This window comes from Suncus etruscus, chromosome 5 (assembly GCF_024139225.1).
Source record: "Suncus etruscus isolate mSunEtr1 chromosome 5, mSunEtr1.pri.cur, whole genome shotgun sequence".
NCBI classification, from domain to species: Eukaryota; Metazoa; Chordata; class Mammalia; order Eulipotyphla; family Soricidae; genus Suncus; species Suncus etruscus.
The window spans coordinates 38,651,617-38,674,038 of record NC_064852.1 but is presented as its reverse complement, the minus strand read 5'-3'; the positions used below and the strand labels follow the sequence as shown (position 1 = coordinate 38,674,038).

The 22,422-nt window shown below is 31.2% G+C and overlaps 1 non-coding gene across 1 annotated transcript; it reads right to left on the bottom strand.

The window, feature by feature from the left end:
• Positions 1–3,732: 3,732 nt before the first annotated feature.
• LOC126010504 (U6 spliceosomal RNA) lies at positions 3,733–3,839 on the bottom strand. The gene has a single exon (XR_007496530.1). It is a non-coding gene; the product is annotated as a U6 spliceosomal RNA (small nuclear RNA).
• Between the last annotated feature and the right edge of the window lie 18,583 nt (positions 3,840–22,422).

Genomic DNA, 22,422 nt, shown 5'->3' with positions numbered 1-22,422 from the left:
AGATAGTGATGACAATCATTTATGTGATATAGAAACAAAAGATCGTATGGTAATAATACCCAAATATAATAGATACAAATGCCCGGATGACCAGTCTATGTTAGAAAGCTTGCCACAAATAGTGTGATTGCAGTTGAGTCAGAGAAGGGATTCAGCTGATTGTAGATAGTTGGACGTCATCACTCTGAATAAGAAGTGGGTGCTGAAAGGAGACAGAGTGATAGGAATGCTACCCCTTCATATCAATAATGCAAACCACAGTTTTTTGGTTTTTGTTTGTTTGTTTGTTTGTTTGTTTTTGGGCCACATCCGGTGATGCTCAGGGTTTACTCCTGGCTATGAACTCAGAAATTGCTCCTGGCTTGGGGGACCATATGAGACGCCAGGGGATTGAACCAGTCCTTCCTAGGTTAGCTCGTGCAAGGAAGACACCCTACCGCTTGTGCCACCCCTCCGACCTCTGTTTTTTTTTTTCCTTTCGTTTTGTGTTGTTTTTGTTATATTTTTGGGGACATGCCCAGTGGTGCTCAGGCATTGTTTTTTCTCTGTGCTCAGAAATCGCTCCTGGCAGGCTAGGGGACCATATGGGATGCTGGGATTTGAACCACCATGCATCCTGTGTTGGCTGTGTGCAAGGCAAACACCCTACTACTATGCTATCTCTCCTGCCTCAGCAAACCACAGTTTTAAAATTAAGAGAGAGAGAGAGAGATAGAGAGAGAGAGAGAGAGAGAGAGAGAGAGAGAGAGAGAGAGAGAGAGAGAGAGAGAGAGAGTGTTAAAATATCCCCACAGAAGCTAGCCAGGGTCAAAGGGGCAGAAAACAAAAAACTGGGAACAAAGGTAACAGGAAATATGAACTGCTTAATGGTATTGTACATTATATGATGTGATACTAGCACACATAAAAACAAAACAAAACAAAAATAAGAACAACTTGATCTTGTTAGCATGGAGGGAGAAAGGCTATCTCTTTCAGTACTAATGGGAATGTCAACTGGTCCAGCTTTTTTGAAGAACACTAGGGCGCTTCTCAATAAAGTACACAATGAGCTCCTGCCCTCGTGAAAGGATGAGTGCCAAACATTATATGAATAAAAATCAGTCACAAATAGCTTTGGAAATGTGTACCACATAATGATTCAATTAAATAATTTATTTAATTAAGCAATTATAAAAGTAAATACAAGAAGAAAAATTCAGAAGACTGTATTCTGGTGAAGTGTGTGTTATTTAAACGCTGCATTTATAAAATCCTATTGTAAACACTACTGTAATTTAGAGTCCTCAAATATAACTCAATATAAAAAAATAAAGAAACAGAAAAACAACTACCCAATGCTAAGCTCAAATAAGAAAAATTTCATTAAAGTTTACTGGAAGCATAAGTTTAGAATAAACACAGAATAAAATCTTGATGAACAAAATATGGTTTTGGCAACTTTTACATGAAGTTTGAAGAAATACTTATAAAGAAATTTATTTTATATGTATATATAAATTAAAGATCTATAAATTATAAAATATCTAATGCTATATTAATTTCTCAAACTGGAGTAATTGAAATTGAAATATAATTTAGAATGTTTATGCTTTTTTACTAACCTGGTTTTACTTACAATTCTCTGCATGAAATATTAGCAGTATTAAGTCACAGATTGACAATAGTCTGTTATACTCTCACATCAATATATTCATTAGAATTAGGAATTGTATATGCTAACCATTTGACTGTATGTCCTACTTAAGTCTTAGTTTGTGGTATATTTGATATGATATGCATTTTTGACATGATATATATTGAATTTATATAAATTTGAACTTAATCTAAAACTTTTTTGAAAACTTTCTATATTCATTTTCTATTTTGTGTAATTTGATTACCTTTTTCTCTATATGTGATTTAATTACTGATCTATATATGCACTCTGAAGGACAAAATAAATGGTGAGGTATAAAATTAATCTCAAAGAAACATGCAGGAAATAAAAGACTCATAGCTTATTAATAAAATTGGAGCTGGTTTCTCAAACTAAAAGTGCAGTCATCACTTAAAATTTTGTTGTTGTTTTTGGGTCACACCAAGCAGCGCTCAGAAGTTGCTCCTAGCTCTGTGCTCAGATATCACTCCTAGTAATCCTAGGATGCCAGGATTCAAACCACTGTAGTTCTGGATCTGCTGTATACATGGCAAATGCCATACCACTGTGCTATCTCTCCAATTCCCATTAAAGATTTTTTATATCGCTTGTGTTCATTATTTATTTTCACTATTGTCTACCTCCACCTATTTATTTAATTCCTTTTATTAATATATTTATTAAAACACTATAATTGCCAATATGTTTGTAGTTGGGGTTCAGTCATAAAATGTACTCACTTCACCAGTGCAACCTTCCTGCCACCAATTCCCCCATACACCCTCTTCCCCCACCCCTTGCCTGTCTTTGAGACAAACATTTGTTATTTGTTTGATTTTTTGAGACAGGAATTCTATTTCTCTCACCCACTACCATTATCACTTAAGATTTTAATAAGTTTTAATAAATACAGTTATTATCTATAATAGTAATAGTACAGCATAAAAATCACTTGCATTGATTTGAGTGATTCCTGAGTACAGAATTAGGAATAAACTCTGAGCACTTAGGAGTGTGCTTTCTCCCACAATAAAAATAGCAATTTCTAAGTCTTCAGAGGTTCAGAGGCTTGTATATTTTGAGATTATGATTTTAGAATTTAAGAACTTGGTTATTAAATAATTAAAATGTATCTGATCTTCTTTCATTTTTATCAAATTCTATAGTTTTTTGTCCATCTGATAATAGTTACTAGAATTATACAGGTAAATTAGTCTATCCTATTCAGGTCAAAATATGAATATGATAGCTGCTTCTGCTGAGCTATAACATATAAATAATAACACATTAGCAATTCTTTATGAAGAGGTTATTATTAGAATTTATGATAAGATTCGATCTAAATAAAACAAACTTAAAAATAAGTACAACAGTGAAAGGTATTCTTAGAAGATAACATTGTAGAATGAACCGATAATATTTTCTCAAAGCTAGATGACAGTATCACTGACAATATATGTCTGCTGTATTTTGAAAATCTGGAGTTCATTAAATATTTGAAACTCCAGAGAAAGACATAGGAGGTAAATTATAGAGTATTTGATAAATTTGGTGTCATAGAAAGTAGCAGCCTCTCATTCATTACCCTTATTCCCCGTGGTAGGCAATTGTGATTGCTTTCAGAGGCAAGTTAGACACATAGTTGAAGACTCCAGCATGATGAAAATAGGAATATAACCAAATATTCAGAATATATGGTTTGATTGCTGAAAACTTTTTCTCATATTGAAAAAGGAGATAGTTAAGTATCAGTTATTGTTATACTTGGTCTCTTTGTTCAAAACCACCCCTTATATTATCTTCCAAGAAAAATATAAAGTCTAAAATAATTACTACTTATTAAATGTTCTTATTTTCCTTAAAATATAATACATTAAATACAAATGCATTTATGCAACCTAGAGAGATAGTAACAAGTAAAATGATTTCTTTGTTCACAGTCAATAGGTGTTTAATTCCTGGTATTATAAATAAATCACCATTCCCATACAGGAGTGAATCTTGAAAGCAGAGCTGCTAAGAATCAGTCCAGAGTACAGTGGATGTGGTCCAAAACTAAAACAAAAATAAAACTCAATAAATAAAATGAGATCCAAAATATGGAACGCTTCATAAATTTGCATGTCAACCTTGTGCAGGGGCCATGCTAATCTTCTCTGTATCGTTCCAATTTTAGTATATGTGCTGCCGAAGTGAGCACAAGGTATTTTATTTTAAAAATTAATTAATTGACAATTTTACTCATAATAAGAATATGGCATTGTTAAGACCAGAATTGAAAATTGAAGTCATCTAGATACAGTGATTATGCATAAGGAGAAACATTTGCTTTGTACACAACTACATAGATTATATTCCCATATGATGCTCAAGTTCATAAGCTTTGAGTGCTGAGCACTTGACACCTCTAGTAAGGACCAAAGACAGAAACAAAAATAAAAGACATTTTGAGTCATCACTATCAATTTTTAAAATTGAAAACAAAAAAAAAGAATCTTATAGTAATGTTAGAGATATTTTCACTCATGCTTAATAGCACATAAGAAGGGGGAGGCTGCTGGAAATAAACTTAACAAGGATAAAAAAACCAAGGAAATAGAAATATGAATGTACTTATGAGTGATAATGTGATGAAATCAGTAATCAGCTTGCCATCAGTTTTCCATCTGATAACCACACTGAAAAATATGATCAAATTTTTGTTTTGTTTTGTTTTATTTTTCTACCCAAACCCAGTGACTATGCAAATTAATCTTGGCATGTTCAGGATATGGTAGCATCATATGGGATATCTCATGAATACCTTATGGATGCCAGGTGTAGAACCCGAGTCAGTTCTTTGGCCTTCTAATTACCTTTAGGTGCTGTTTTTTTTTTGGGGGGGGTGGGTGGGTGGGGAACATGCACAAAAGAAAACATTGGAGGTCAGAGATTACTCATAAATCTGCTGCTCAGGTGTAATTCCTTGCAGACTTAAGAGACTGTTATAGAGTGTCAATATTGAACATGGTCAGTCATACAAAACAAGAATTCTACCTTCTAGACTATCATTCAGAACCCTCTACATATATTTAAAGATGAATATCAATCCCTCACATGCTTTTCTACAAATTTGAAGGAAAATGCTATCTAAGTCAATGAAGTCAGTAATACTCTGATACTAAAACTAGGCAGTTTTAAAGAAATAATAATAATTTTCAACCTCATCTAGATTAACCATGAAGCAATTTTTAATAAAAGCAATTTTTAATCATTTTGAAATGATTACTACCATAATACTATACAAATATAGTTTTAAGAACTCAGGTTGGAAAAAAATTGATACATGTTTTATATTTTGATTGAATATGATTTTCACATTGTTACTGCCAGATAACTTTGTATCTTAAAACTACAAATGTGTATAAAATTATTTAAACATACACTATTGATTATTTTAGTGTACATTATAAGGCTCTTTCTTTGCATGCTGATTACTGGGATTCAATTTCTTTCTCAGGTCATCTTCTGTAATTACCCACAAATTAATTATCTTATTTGCCTATTATATTGGTAGAAATCTATTGTTTTTAAATACTGGGAAGCAAGCCAGAATGAAGCAACTTTCTTTAGTTCAATATTTTGGATATACATATATATGTATATATATATATATATATATATATATATATATATATATATATATATATATATATGGGTGTACCTGTAGGTCGGCAGAGACTCATGCACAGAAGATGGTGAAAAAAAAATCATACTATATTGGGTTAGGTTAGAGAATTAGACAATTGTTGTCTTGAGGAATGCATGATTTTGAATTTAAAGAATTCAGTATAAGCAATAAAAATGTTAAAAAAATGTAATAGCACTTTAGAAAGTGAATCACAGTGATCTGGTATCCTTGTGTAATCTATAACATAGGTCAGAAAAAAGAACAAAAAGCAACCGTTGAACAAAAGTTGTAGAACTGTGGGATTCTTCAGAACTTCTTAGGTTAATAAAGCAACACTTCCTGTCTTTTCCTCTCATTCTTTGGAACACATTGCCAATTTCAATTTCATTTATTTGAACTTAAACCCAGATTTCAGAAAATTTAATAGATGTTCAATATCTAAGAAAATTGCAGTGTTCTTGATAAATATATGAGCAAAATATTATACTTGTTAATGTTATTTTAGGTTTTGAATTTATTATATCCAGCAATTAAAGTCTGTTTATTTTATGTTAAGTCATTATATACAATTGTTATTTTACATAAATCTGTGAAATTGGATATAATTTGTTGAATATTTATAATTATTTTCTGCAAAAAAAGAATGCTAATTTCTGGGGCTGGAGCGGTGGTGCAAAGGTAGGGCGTTTGTCTTGCACACAGCTAACCTAGGACAGACTGCAATTCAATCCCACATATGGTGCCCCAAACCAGGAGCGATTTCTGAGCACATACCCAGGAATAAGCCCTGTGCATCACGTGGTATGGCCCAAAAAGCAAAAAAAAAAAATGTGCTAAGATACTTGAAATATGTACTCTTTTGAAGTGTTTTTAAGATTTCAAAATAATAAAAATATTTTATAAATTATAATATACTATATATTTTTCAAAAAATAAGTAAGGTAAATTTATTCTTTATTGTTTCTAAATTTCAATGGTTTGACGAGGACTTCAAAGTATATATATATTCATACACACAATATACATATTATTTTAAAGTGTAATTAATGGCAAATTTGTAAAAAGACTGAAAGTAAGTCTTGACAGTTTGCTTTTTCAGGAGATAGTAAATTTCATTTTTGTATTAGAATTGATTTTTAATACTTTGGAAGGATTGTATTCTCATTTCATGTTTACTCCAGGTCCTGGATTTTGTGAATTTGTGCTTTCTTTATAGTGTCATTCTCCCGAGATCCTCTAAGAGAGGAAAGCAAATCACCAATCAATATTTAGACTTAGGCATTCTTCTGATTTATGGAAGTGCTACTACTAGATCTCTGAGGGCATTTTGAGCAATTTTACAGGTTTATTTCTAGAAAGAAGATTAAAAGTATCCAAAAATAATTATAACTAAGTTTAAACAGATTTTCCCTATGTATTACCATAAAATATCTCACTGAGTGGTGTTCTAGTCTATATTAATATCTCTTTGAGATTTATAGCATGAGGTAGGCTATTTAATAGTATTTTTAGGATAGGTATGCATCTTGTATTGCTAGTTCCTGTTTTAAACTACATTGATAAACATAACTTAATAACTGGAAGGCATATGCATCTGCTGTTGTTATAGAAATAGATTTTGACTTATCCCAGACATAGAACATTTGTTTTTCCGGGATAAACAATGAAATGATTCATCAACTGGAGACAAGCCAAGATTTTTAAAAAATATTTTCTAACAAAACTTAGAACTATGGTGGTATACTTAAGAAGATTCAATATATAATCTTTAATCAAAAGCTACTTAGAAATCCACCTTGCAAATTCAGAAATAATTTTATAGTTTGCTGACTGCCAAGTACTTTCATAACATTTTTTGTCCTAACTCTTAAGTCACTACAAATGATTCTTATAGATTCTATTTTTGTTGACTGTTGAAAATACAAGCAGGTCTGTGACAAAATAGGTCAGTTTTGCTTCAGCTATAAATTTGCTTTCCATTATAGAAGGTAATCATTATTTTATAAATCTGTAACTTAACTAGTTAGGGAATTTTCTAACCAATTTTGGGGCTTTTTCTAATACTATATCACAATAATATTACATTTTGCCTATTAGTCATGGTTACTTCTCAAATCTTTCTGCTTTTGACATTTTCCAGTTTTGTTTTTAAAAACATTTAGTTTTATGCTTTATACATTCATTTATACATTACCCATATCAAATCATCCTTTAGGATTATATTTCTCAGAATCAGTTCAACCTGCCTTTCTTGATCATGTTATTTCCTTTAGGTAGTATCTGCTCAGAAATGTCTTACATATCTTGACAACATTTTTTTACTTTAATTTTTGAATCATTAATTCCACTTTAAGTGGTACTCTGGGATATATTGAGGCCAATACATGGATACTAATCTAATTTGTGTGACATTAAATAGAGATTAGGAAAAACACACAACACATGAAAGAACTTGTACTGCATAGGAAGAAGATATCAAAACGGATATACTTCACAGAAAACCAACTCAGAATAGAACTTTTATCTTAAAAGAAAAGACTTACTTTAGAACAATAAGTAAATATAATGTCTTTGTCCCACCTAAATTTTCATAATTTTTGTATGGCAATCCTAAAAAGTAATGAATATAGATTTGTATATATAAATATATATTATATATAAACATGCATGATACATACATACTTATGGTGGATAGTAAATACTTCTACTCAAACCTAGTGAGACAGTTTATTCAAACATTGCTGAGATTAGTCAAACACCCTGTGTAAAGTTAAGGCTTAGTAGGTAAATATAGTCTAGCTCCTACATGGCTAGGTTAAAAAAGTAAAGAACTGAAAGTTATACGAATACTGAACCAAAACATGCCAGATTTTCTAAAGCAAATAGAAATTCATCATCCTTTTTCTTGTGTTTCTTAAAGATACTATTTTCATAAATAAGCAATCATCTATGGTCAACATAAGGAATTACAAATATTATCACAGAAAGAACATTTCTTTGCATATTCTTTCCCCCAGTATATTTGAGATTTCTTAAAAAAATAAACAAACCAGACTTAACTAAAACACCATCTGAATACAAGGTTAGTTAACTAAAATTCTGTATTTAAATTTCAAACCACATCCAAAACATACATATTGATAAATATTCATGTACTTTCATTGTAGAATAAATATTTGACTATATATATTATATTTCTAGAATATATTGGTATGTATAGATGATCATTAACTTCACGGTCTCAGCCATATGCTTGCATCCTTAGTCTATTCATTTGCATTTACAATCTTCATTTACATGCTGCTAAGAAATATCCCTACACAAAACATTGGGAAAATACATTTTCTTCTATATAAATTCATCATTTTTCATTTTTTAACTTTGTTATAAATTTCAAATGTATTTCCTTTCCTTGTTGAAATGCCATTACTGATTTCCTGAGATTTTTTCTAAGGAGTATTTTTACAAACAAACAATCATTTTTATGCTCTGGTGTATCCCTAAATTATCAGATTTGAAACATAAAATTTACTTAAGATTCTAGAAAATGATGCTTAAGTATACATAACACTAGTATAATAAATAGAATAATATCTAAATTAACAAGAAAATAAACTTAGTAAGTCAGTACTGTTTTCTCATGTCTACTAGTAGCTCCTGGGATACCTGGTTAGAAATAATATATATCTATTCTTGTGGGCTTGGTATTTTGGGATTTTTGGATCACTATAATTATATACTCCATCCTCAACATTATAAAAGTCAGTTTCTGAAAGAAACTTCCTGATGTATTGCATGGTAATTATTCCATCAATCTAGAATACACTTTTTTCATTTACTATTCTCACTGCCATTAAATCCCCAAATATCATATGAGATGGTGAGAAGTATAGATAGTCTCATTGCCTCTTGCCTATGAATTCAATACTCTAATTTAATCTTAAATAGAGGTTGTTAATATGTTAGGTTAACTTCTCATACATGATGACAAGAAAGTTTCTATTCTGAATATATTTACTGACTCACTTATAATTCTACTTAACACTGCTGCTTTCACAGAAGAAAATTAGTTGAAAATAGATAAACAAACCTTGGATGGAAAACATAGTAGTAGTAGCTTGTTTTTAATAAAAACTATAGTTAAAAACACAAATATGATTAGTCATCAATATTTTCTAAGTGGAAAAATCGTCATCAGCATGTTTTTTGAAACTAAATTTTAAAAGACATTTAATTTGAGTATACTTATGTTTGCATATTTTACATATATCTTTTTGCACATATAATATGTACCTTCTACATCTATATAGTTCTTGTTAAAATTTTAGAAATATGTTAATTGTGGTTTCTATGTTGAGCTATTAATAAACTTTAATAAAAATTTATTATTTAATAAAAGACATCATTTCTGAGTATTTAAGCCATATATATCAATATATATGACTGTTTTGTTGTTTTTAACCTCAAAATTATTTATAAGGATATTTGAAAATTCCATATCTTCTTGTTTTATCTTATATACTCTAACAATGCTCAAATAGTTATACTTCAAAATAGAAAATAATAGCAAAGTTAGCTCTTTATTATTATTATCATTATTATTTAATATGTCAAAAGGGGACTAAGAGCATTACACAAATTCTGCAGGCTCTGTTTTTTAGGAACATATATATTTTTAATATCTTGTCCATATTCTGTTAATTCTAGGCAGGTGGTTTTGTGGAGTTAAACTAACCAGTTATATCTACTTCAAAATTCACAAAATATTTAGGAAAATATTGAGAAATCAAAAAAGTATATTAATACGACAATGAAGACAATACTAAAATATTTTGTTCTCAAAATAATCTATATTAGTTTTTGTTTGTTTATTGGGCCACACCCAACAATGATCAGTTATTACTACTGACACTGCTACTACTACTTAAGAAAAACTCCTGGCCTTGTTTGCATGACCAAATGTGATGCTGAGAATCAAATCACTTACAAGACAATAACTCTATCTGCTGTATTATTATTCCAGCCTCTCTAAGTATTATATGTACATATATGCACAAATGCATAAGGTATGTATTTTGTAGAGTTCAATAGTTATTTAATAGGTCAAAAGTTTGGTAAGTGATTCAAACAGAACAACATGGCTTTATCTTAGCCATGAGATGTTCAGTCAGTTGGCTGAGAATTACAAGAAATGATTCCTGGGTCATTTGAAAGCTGTTTATAAGGCTTCACAAAATAAAATTTAGAAAAAAATGTGTATGTATTTTATACATTTAGCTATTTTTTGTCTTTCAGTTAATGAACTAAAAGCATTGGTATTTGATGGGTTAATTTTAGTATAGGCATTTATTGTCATATTATAGTTTTTATTTGCCATTGTTCTTTTACTTTTACATATGCACTTTTCCATACTTTTATAATGTTTTTGAGCTTCTGCAATTTTGTATGCTTTTCTAACTTAAATTTTTCTTAATGTTTTCCTGCACTTTATATGTAATAGTTCGTATTTTATTTCTGTATTGTTGAGTTCTTTATTTGTGACTCATTTCACTTAAATTAGTAGACCACAGTCTTCCTCCAATCCAGCTACACACGCCTCATTGAATAATTTTGGTTTCTTACTACTTCTAGATGGAATTGCTTTTCATTTTATAAGACACTTTAATATCTATGCAAGGCCCATTTGGTGGTGATGAATGGCTTTAATATTTATTTACCTGTAAAGTACTTTGTCTTTCCTTCTAACCGAAATGATAATTACTATCAGTTGAAAATCCTTTTCTTTAAAAAAATTTAATATCCCACGTCTTTTCCACCTATCACATAGAGTTTCAGTGAAAAGTTCATCCTTATATAGATTTTTTTAAAATAACATGTTTTTAGCAATACTTATTGTGTTCATATATATTATTTTTAACATAAAATATAGCATACAGTTTGCCTGTTTGAGCATATTTCTTGGAGGGGAAGTTTTTCAGTGTTTTGTATTTTTAGTTCCCTTCATTAAGGAAGATCTTGATTATTATTATTTTTTAATTTATTAATTAAATTTTTTTTTTGTTTTTTTGGGTCACACCCATTTGACGCTCAGGGGTTACTCCTGGCTATGAGCTCAGAAATCGCCCCTGGCTTGGGGGACCATATGGAATGCCAGGGGATGGAACCGCTGTCTGTCCTACGCTAGCGCTTGAAAGGCAGACACCTTACCTCTAGCGCCACCTTCCGGGCCCGATTATTATTTTTTTGTTGTTGTTACTTGTTTTCTGTTTTGGGGCCACACCCGGTGATGCTCAGAGGTTACTCCTGGCTATGCATTCAGAAATTGCTCGTGGCTTGGGGGACCATATGGGAAGCCGGGGGATCAAACTGCCGTCTGTCCTAGGTTAGCAGTCCACAAGGAAAGTGCCCTACTGCGGTGCCACCACTCCGGCCCTTTGATTATTCTTTTAAATAGTTTCTGACACTTTCTGTTTTCTTGTTCTTAAACTCCATATTTCACGAATTGTCTCTTTATGTAATCCTAAAAAGATCTTTTATTGTAATATGTTACAAATTTTAAAGATATTTTACAAGTATCTGTTATTTTATTTGCCTAGTTTCTACTACCATACTTTCAAAGACTTCAGCTCTGTTGACTACTTTGGCTTGCTTTAAGTCCCTCTCTTGTATATCTTTCAATAAATGTTCATATTTTAAGAGGACTTTATTTCTTCTTAAAACTATTTGAACTCGACCTCCTTGTTCTGTGTGTGTGTGTGTGTGTGTGTGTGTGTGTGTGTTTGGTTTTTGGGTCACACCTGGAGGTGCTCAGGGGTTATTCCCAGGTCTAGGCTCAAAAGTCACTCCTGGGAGGCTTAGGGACCATACAGGATGCTGGGATTTGGGATTCGTAGCACTGTCCGAACTGGGTCGGCTGCTCGTGCAAGGCAAGCGCCCTACAGCTGTAGGCCCAGATCTCCTTGTTCTTGATAAATCACATTATATAAATAATCCCCTTGATATAAATCACATATTTAAGATTATTGATATTTTTCTAATTTAATTAATTATAACTACTTTTTGCTGTGGTTTGAAAATTTTCACAACTGAACATTTCTTTTCTTTTCTTTTTTTTTTTTTTGCTTTGCCACTGAACCACATTTCTTTTTTTTTTAATATAATTTTTATTTTGATCATAGTGGCTTACATATTGTTGACAATAATATTTTAGGTACATATTTACATAAAATCAGGGGGGGATTCCCATCTCCAAATTGTCCTCCCTACCCATCCGTTTTTGTCCTACCTCCCATTTCCTCTTCCCTCACCCCCAGGGCGGCTAGAATATGTGGTCCCCTCTGTATCTAACCTACTACTTAGTAGTCTTGCATCAGTTTGGTCTTGATGCCTCCCTTGTTTCCCCCTCTAAGTGGGGGCAGGGCTAGCTAGTTCAAGTTGTGTGGTTTTGTCTGAAAAAGAGAAAATAAATAAACTGGTGTAAGAGTCTAATACCCCGAAAATGGGCAGAATCCTTCTAGAGGTTCTCATCATCGATTTGGGAAATGAATGAGAAAAAGAAGGTGAAACACTCCACCAGTACCAAAAGAAGTGTCAAATATCCAGTGAGGACTTTCTTTGGCATTTTGTTTTGCTCTATTGTTGATGAGAAATTCTTATATTTTCTCATTTGCTTGATATTAAAGTTTAAATCTTAAATTTTTGTTTAATTGAGCAGCTATCTGAGGCTTTCCTTGTATGATTTATACATATTTACTTAAGTTACTGTATTGTTTATTTTTATGTATTTATTTTTAATCTTTTCACTAGGCTTTACAGTTACTATGCCATTCATTAATAAAATTCAGGCATACAAAATTTGACACTAATTTCTTCGCCAGTGTTCATATCTTTTCATCAATAAAGCTGTTTCTCTGCATTCATTCAGCTTGCCTTTAGAACAAGTACATTTTTCTTCCATTATTACCCTAGTGTTCTCTTCCCTAATTTATTTCCCCACCTCCAATCCAATGGCATGCTTTCTACTGAGGAACAGTTCTCCTGATATTTGTTTCTTTTGTCTTTTGGGCTATTTTTTATTCCCTTGCAAAGTTTCATTACAGCTTTCTACTGAAGAACCGTTTTGCTCATTGTTTCTTTTGTCTTTAGGTCTTTTTTTTTCTCTTACAAAGTTTCATTATATCCCAAAAATGAGAGATATTTTGTGTCCCTCTCTTTTTGACTAACTTTATTCCACACAATAATCTCCAAATCCATCATATAGCAAAAATTTACATTATACTACATTTTCTTAGCGCTGAGTAGTAAACTATTTATTGTGTGGCTGTCATAGTTTCATTATCCAGTCCTTTGTTCTTGAAGACTTGGGTGTCTTCCAGAGTTTCGATATTGTGAATACTTCTTCAATAACAGAAGCATGCAAATTACTAGATTGTGCTTTTGGAATCTTCAGATATATTTTGAGTAGTAGGATTGTTGTGTTGTATGGAAGCTTAATTACTAGTTTTTGATTAAAGAACCTATTTACTTCAAATAAAGTTTGTAACAGGTAACATTACTGTCAACAGCAAATGAGGCTACCTGTAATGTCAATTGATTTCTATATAACATGGATATGACATGCTTGGATATCTTAGCTTATTAGTGGTTTAATGGAAAATAAAATAAAAAATAATTCTAAACTGAGTTTCCTGTAGTTCTTCTCTGCTGTAACCATTCAACTGAAAAGAAAAGAGGTCTTGAAATGCTGCCTAAATTTTGATTAAATATGTCTCATGTCATTAGTGCTGCTAGAGCCTTACTACATTGTGAAGAGGAAAGATTAAAGCTACAAATAAAACCAGAAAAAATGTTGCCACTATTCTGCTCATTCTGACCCCCTAAGAAATATAAGAAATATTTGGTGATGTTTTGTTGAAATTGCTAAATTTCAAGTCAAGACAATTGCCATTATTACTTTCAGAGGCTTGAGATAGAAAATTTGGTCCTTGTGTTTGTTGGTAAATATTATCCATTAAGTATAGTAAATTACATATATATTTGTTATAATACTTTGAATTACTGGGGTTGGGCAACTTATTATGACTGGAGTCCAGAACTGGTCTTATGCTAGAATACTTCAAAGGTCTGGTTTCCTTGTATTTAGAGCATGGCTTTTCCTTTCTATTTCCCCCATAATTTGGTGGGCCTATGCAAACAACAATTGTGCTCACACATTTTTATTGTATTTCTTTAACTCTTATCCTTAAAAAAAAGAATTTATGAAAACTTTGCTATTGTTTTAATGAGTTCATTGGTGATACAATAATTTTTAAAAATATACTTGCTACTGAGATTTTTCTTCTTTCCTTTCTCTTCCATTTTGTTAGTTTTTCTTTCAATGTTTTATTTCTTTTAATAATTTTGCTTTTGGTCATCTTGAAACAAATGTTTTATGATCAGTTATGTCAACTATGTGTTGCATTTTTTTAAATAAATTATTAAAAATAGTTAAAGAGGGAGCTAAAAGTTCATAAAATCTGCAGGATATTAGTCACTGCTAGTTGTATAAATGCTATACAAAGTAGAAATAATATTAAGTCCTAAATTAACTCGTGCACTTTATATCTAAAGAAAAACATATGAACTATGTATTTTAGCTAATATTTACTGAACTGTCATTATTTTATATAACTATATTTTAATCCTTCTATGCTCATACAAGTGTTATATATGTATATTTATATATGTATATGTACATATTTATATGTGTGTGTATAATCTTCACTTCTTCCACCAAAGTCCCAGTGACAGTCCCATTATCGATTGCTCTCTCAACCCTTTCCTTCTCTAGTTCTCTCTTTTCCCTTGATGAATCATATTTTTCACAGATTCTGAGTTATTCTTTTGATTTGTGAGTTCATTTGCCTTACTTATTTATATTTACTATGTGAGAGAAACCATCTGGTGAATGTCTTTCATTTCCCCATTTATTTTGTTCATTTTAATCATGTCAAATTCTAATTATAATGTTCAATAAAACACAATTAATAGATGAAGTAATACTTTAAGTTAAACACACTGCATAGAGAATTGAAAGACAAATAGAAGTATAAACAAGGTCATTGCAAAAATAAAAACAATGTGGCTTCATCAATGAGAGGATATAGAAGAGTAATTTAAAAGACTTTTGTAGAGCATCAAGAATGAGATGTTTGAAGACAGAATAAATAGACAGGTCAAAATTGATCATGAAGTGATACCTGTTCTCTCGTAGGACTGAATCTTTATTTCATACTCAAGGGTAATACGTGTATAATCAGAAGATATTTATAGATTGCTTGTAATTTTCTAAACTCTATCTGAATTATTGCAAAGTAACATTTAAAAGGAAATTTTAAGAGCCCATAGAATGATAAAAGGATCAAAAAATATTTATAAGGCTAGGGTAGAAATAATAAATATTTAGGGTTGTGAGACAAGAGAGAAAAACAAGATATAGTAGTTGATTTGAACTACTGCAGCTCTAAGGCCTTCAAATTGCTTAAATATTTACTATTTCACCTTAAGAGAAAATACTTTGATCCTTAGGTCAGTCTTTCTGTAGAAGCCAGGATGGCAAGTTATAGATAAAAAGAGCGTTTTATATTTTAGAATGGAGCAGAGTCACTTATGCTCTTGAATCATGTCGGAGTCATTAGTACTAAAGAAAAGAAGAGATAACAAAGAGAGGAAGATCTCAAGAAAACAGGAGAAGGATTCATATTGCTAGATACAGGAGCCATTTTACAAAAGAGGTAAAGTTTAAATTTAAATATAGACCCAAATTTATCATAAAGGAAATATCAAAATATTCATGTCCTGTGACATTTTTATTCCATGATGAAGGATTTCAGCTTATTTGGTGAGATTAAGTTCTGGGGACCAGAATCGAGAAGGAGTTACAGAAATGAGATCCCAAAGATATCACTTCCCTTGATCAGGAAGTTTGTCAGAGAGGGAAAAAAAATAAGGAAAATAAACTCCCTCTCTCTCATTGAAAGTAAAGAAATCTGCAGACTAAATTAGTGGCACTTATAGGCAGAGTTTTATAACATCTTTTGTTTTTTTTTTTTTTCCCTAGAAACCTAGAGGAATGGTCTTAATATAATCTTAATTTGAAAGTATTAAAATAAAGAAGAGAGTTCAAAGTTCTTGTTTCTATGAATGCTATGTGTTGCCTACAGGCTTTTGGTCTCAATCTCTGGCACTGTAGACTCACTCTTGATCCCACCAATATCAATACCAATAGGAGTGATGCCTGAGGTACTCTATCATCTTAATAACTCTCCCTAGATAATAAACATGTTAATGCATTTATTAATGCTAAGCACCTGAACATGAGAAATATGCCATTTGTTATTAAATTTAAGTTATTTAGAATATTGTACTTTTCAGAGAATATAAATATGTGAATTTGTCTGGAAGAGAGTTTGCAATTAATAAAGTTGGTATATGCATGAGTGTACGAAGTTAGAGAAGTCTGCAAATTCAATATAGTCAAAATTAACCAAAATCTTTATGAATAAAAAAGAGATAAAAATGCACAATCACAGAGGTAAAATTTTCTTTTTTTTGGTTTTTCGGGCCACACCCATTTGATGCTCAGGGGTTACTCCTGGCTAAGTGCTCAGAAACTCAGAAATCGCCCCTGGCTTGGGGGGATCATATTGGGAACCGCGGTCCTTCCTTGGCTAGCGCTTGCAAGGCTGACACCTTACCTCTAGCGCCATCTTGCTGGCCCCAGAGGTAAAAATCTTTATTAAGGAAAAATTAATCTTTACAACTAAGTAAATAATAAATATATTATTTATATACTAAATAATAAATAAATTATTAAATAAATAATAAATTTGCTGGGTTATGTGAAAAAAATGTCTAGGAAACTTTAAAGTTAAAATGATGTAAAATAATAAATAATAAATTATTAAATAAATAATAAATTCTCTGGGTTATGTGAAAAAATGTCTAGGAAACTTTTTAAAGTTAAAATGATGTGAAGCAAAAAATCAAGTTCTGTTAATACATATGGGAAAATAATTTAGTATTCTCAGACCATAAATAATATATAACCTACCATATCATAGTATATTAAACATGAAACCAAAATAAAACTAACATGTAGAAAAATATGAATTATAAGATAAATACATAGATTTTATAAAGTAGTCCCTGAGGAAGGAACTTAAAGTTGTTACTACCATGCTCAGGTTAAATACTCTTGTAACAATTGCAAAAGTCACACTGAATCCTAGAGGCTTCAGATTTTTTCCAGCTGCCATAAAAGCTAAACATAAAACTGACATACCTCTCTATTTTCAAAAACAGGTACAATTGTGTTTTTTTATAAGTGTGCAGCAGTATAATATGTGATTTTAATAAAGCAGAGAAGATCCATAGAGATAACTAAACTGTTGCTTGAAAAAAATTGGGATCAAGGCCCGGAGAGATAGCACATCAGCGTTTGCCTTGCAAGCAGCCAATCCAGAACCAAAGGTGGTTGGTTTGAAACCCGGTGTCCCATAAGGTCCCCCGTGCCTGCCAGGAGCTATTTCTGAGCAGACAGCCAGGAGTAACCCCTGAGCACCGCCAGGTGTGACCCAAAAACAAAACAAAACAAAAAAAAAAGAATAAAATTGGGATCAGTTTCCATTGGTAATAAGGTTCCTGAGCATGGCCAAGTGCAACTCCTATGCACTCTATGAACACCCTGAGCATTGCTTGGTGTTACCTTCCATTCCTCTAAAAGAAACAAAGGTTTCTGTTATATAAAGTAACTGTGCTCCAGTCGTTGCTAACCACTTTTTGTATTTTTTTTATTTTTATTGTTTATCTAAGCATAATATATTCAATGGGAAGCAACTAAATAGTAGAAATATAATCACATTTTAAATTAAAGACAGAAAATTAGAAACAATTGAGCTGTGTTTAATTATTAACATTTCTATGAAGGTCTAAATAAAATGTGCTGGTAGGGATTCTAGCAAGAATTACAAAAATCATCAAACATATATGTATATGTTTTATATATAAGCATATATATAGTATAGTGCATTAATGTCTAATATATGGGTCATTACATATAGGAAACCTAATCAAGGATTCAAACAACCAGCCTATATACAATAACAAGAAACTTATACAAATGTTAACTTCTAGATATTATAAAAATGTGTTTACATATAGTATTGATATATTTAAAAACAATTATGTTCAATTAGTATTTTGAGCTCTACTGGTGGTACTTGGGGTAAACACTTGGATCAGTGTTTATGATTCACTTCTGAATGGTACTTAGGAACCATATTGAATTGGGGGTCAAACCAGTTTTCCTATATACAAAACCGGTCCCTCCTGTAATAGTTCTTTCACCCCACCCCAACATACCTAAAATTGAAGTTGGCAACTACCTATTTTAATAGCTATATTCTATATATGAATTCTAAAATACAGTGACATAATTTCTAATTTTAAATTATATAATAGAATTTCAGATATAAAATAATTTATGACAAATGTTTAGTCTTTTAAATTATATTAAGAAATAATATTAAATATAAAATATCTATAATTTATTTATCCTGTTTAATTACTCAGTTGTACAAAATCATTTTTCATTTTCTCTTTCTTTCTTTTTCTCTTTCTTTCTTTCTTTCTTTCTTTCTTTCTTTCTTTCTTTCTTTCTTTCTTTCTTTCTTTCTTTCTTTCATTCTTTTTCTGTCTTTCTCTCTTCTTTCTTTCTTCCTTACTTCTTACTTCCTTCCTCCTCCTCCCTTCCTCCCTTCCTCACTCCCTCCCTCCCTTCCTACCTTCCTTCCTTCCTTCCTTCCTTCCTTCTTTCCTTCCTTCCTTCCTTCCTTCCTTCCTTCCTTCCTTCCTTCCTTCTTTCCTTCCTTCTTTCTTTCTTTCTTTCTTTCTTCTTTCTTTCTTTTTTCTTTCTTTTTTTTCTTCTTTCTTTCTTTTCTCTTTCTTTCTTTCTTTCTTTCTTTCTTTCTTTCTTTCTTTCTTTCTTTCTTTCTTTCTTTCTTTTCTTTCTTTCTCTTTCTTTCTTTCTTTCTTTCTTTCTTTCTTTCTTTCTTTCTTTCTTTTCTTTCTTTCTTTCTTTCTTTCTTTCTTCTTCTTTTCTTTCTTTCTTTTCTTTCTTCTTTCTTTTCTTCTTTCTTTCTTCTCTTCTTTCTTTCTTTCTTTCTTTCTTCTTTCTTCTTTCTTTCTTCTTCTTTCCTTTTCTTTCCTTTCTTTCTTTCTTTCTTCTTTTCCTTTCTTTCTTTCTTTCTTTCTTTCTTTCCTTTCTTCTTCTTTCTTCTTTCTTTCTCTTCCTTTCTTCTTCTTTCTTCTTCTTCCTCCTCCTTCCCCTCCTTCCTTCCCTCCTTCCTTCCTCCTTCTTCCTTCCTTCCTTCCTTCCTTCCTTCCCTCCTTCCTCCTTCCTTCCTTCCTTCCTTCCTTCCTTCCTTCCCTCCTTCCTCCTTCCTTCCTTCCTTCCTTCCTTCCTTCCTTGCTTCCTTCCTTCCTTCCTTCCTTCCTTCCTTGCTTCCTTCTTTCTTTCTTTCTTTCTTTCTTTCTTTCTTTCTTTCTTTCTTTCTTTCTTTCTTTCTTTCTTTCTTTCTTTCTTTCTTTCTTTCTTTCTTTCTTTCTTTCTTTCTTTCTTTCTTTCTTTCCCACAATCGGTGATGTTCAAGGATTATTATTTTAGACATTTATTTTGTGTATTTGGTGAAATTATACTCTTTAAAGGAAAAAACTTATTTTGTATTATATAATCCATGGACTCTCTAGAAGTTTAAGTCGATTAAAATAGTTTTTAATTAAGTTTATAGAATCTAGTATTCATATATGCAGACAATCACAAAGATAACATGTTATTTCTAAAAAAACCTAACCTAGATTATGTATAATATCTAGGTTCATTTGACAATTACCACCAGCATGAGCTCATTTTGTATTTTGCTGACCAGAAATGAAAAGCTTCATTTCAAGGCAACTCTTCAAAGACATTACTCAAGAGTCATGATCATATTCTAATTATTATGGTGCATGTATTAAATGTCAAATAAGTCAGATTCTTTGAAGCCAAAGAAAGTGTTTCATGTTCATAAGTTAATAAAGATTAAATCCAAGGTTGGTACATTTATAGAAACCATATGAGCATGTTAAGATAATAGCCTTACTCTTCTTTTCAGATAACAATGATTCTTCTGTTAAAAAAATTCACAGAATTTTGCAGATTAAAAAAAATATGAATGATGGCCTTCAATTGGTAGTGAAATATAGCAAAACCATTCACTTCATTCTAGTATAACTTGTAATATTTTCCAGACTTTTTAAGTTCATAAAACAAAGTCATAATGTGTACTGAATTGTATACTGTTACATCATATAACATCTTATTAATGGTGCTTTTTCACATAAAGAAAAGCAACTCTTGATAAACACAATAATATGGGATTTTCTATTGCAGAAAATTCTGAAATGGAAAGGTTCAAAGATAAAGAAATTTATCTGGTGTAGTATTTTATATATATATATATATATATATATATATTTATATATATTATATATAAGAATGGGGCAAAGAGTTATGATTCATGTACTTATTAATAGAGTTAAATGAAATATTACTTTATTCTAAAGAGTTATATGACATTGATATATAGGAGTATATATGTAAATAAAAATTCTTAATTCTACAATTATTCAGTCAAGCAATAGGGTTTGGTATACAAATAACTAAAATAAATACCATAAACAGGGTGAATTTGTGATGTATAAAGGGCAAATTTTTAATCAATGCAAATTCTTGGAAAAAGACAATAAATAGTAAGGATTATATTAAAAATACAATAAAATTTTTTTTAATTTCTAAGCTTTTAAGCACCTATCAATACAACCACTACCAACACATCTAAAATTTTTAATATTTTGCTTCCAAACATATTTATCATGATGATTCAATACAGCTGGCTCCTCTTTATTTTTTTGTTTTGTTTTGTTTTGTTTTGGTGCCACACCTGGATGTGTTCAGGAAAAACTCCTGGCTTTATGTTCAGAAATTACCCCTAGCAGGCTCAGGGGATGCCAAGATGAAATCTGGTTGACCCAGCTGTGTTACCTCTCGCCCCCCCCCCATCTTTGAGTATTCTTTGTACTCTAACCTTACCACAAATTTACATACCTGGTCATATCGCATTCATTTTTTTTTATTTTTGTGTCACACCCGACAGTGCTCAGAGATTACTCCTGGCTATATGCTCAGAAAATCGCCCCTGGCAGGCAGGGGGGCCACACGGAATGTCGGGATTTGAACCACCCCACTGTCCTTCTGCATGAAAGGCAAACGCCTTACCTCCATACAATCTCTCCGGCCCCACATTCTTAATATTATTTTAAACAAATATTTAAGTATGTCATTTATGGAGAAATTAATGTGTAATTACTAAACTATTAATTTATTGTTTCTATCATAACAAACATAAGTCTCAAAATTAGATTATGATTGCTGAGTTTTATGAAAACATATTTTTAAAAAAAATTTACTATATGTAGACTATCAAAAGTACCATTTATTAATAAGTAAAGAAAAGCACAAATGATTTTATAAAGTTACAAAGTGAATGTCCCTATAATTGGGTGAGTAACAACTGCCATGTCTCAATATATGAAACTTTCGGGGCAGAGCAGTGACACAACATTAGGGCATTTGCCTTGCATGCGGCTGAACTAGTACTGCATGACTGACAGTAGTTCAATTCCCTGGTGTCCCAAATGGTCCCCCAAGCCATATAGCCTGGAATAACCCCAGAACTTCACCAGATGTGGCCCAAAAACCAAAAATAAAAAAGGAAACTTTTTACTAAATATTTGTCTTTTATATTAATAAAGTAATAATAACAATAAAATACATGGCCCTGGAATTAATATTCTAACCTAAAAATACTCAATAAAAGAAATAGGAAATGATTTCAATAAGAATATTTGAAAATAGCCTCAAATTTCATGGGTGCCATTATCACTATTATTGAAAAATTTATTTGCAATATCTCTGAAGTATAAAAGCAACCACAGAAGCAGTAGGGCAAGTAATAGTAGAGAAAAATAAATGATG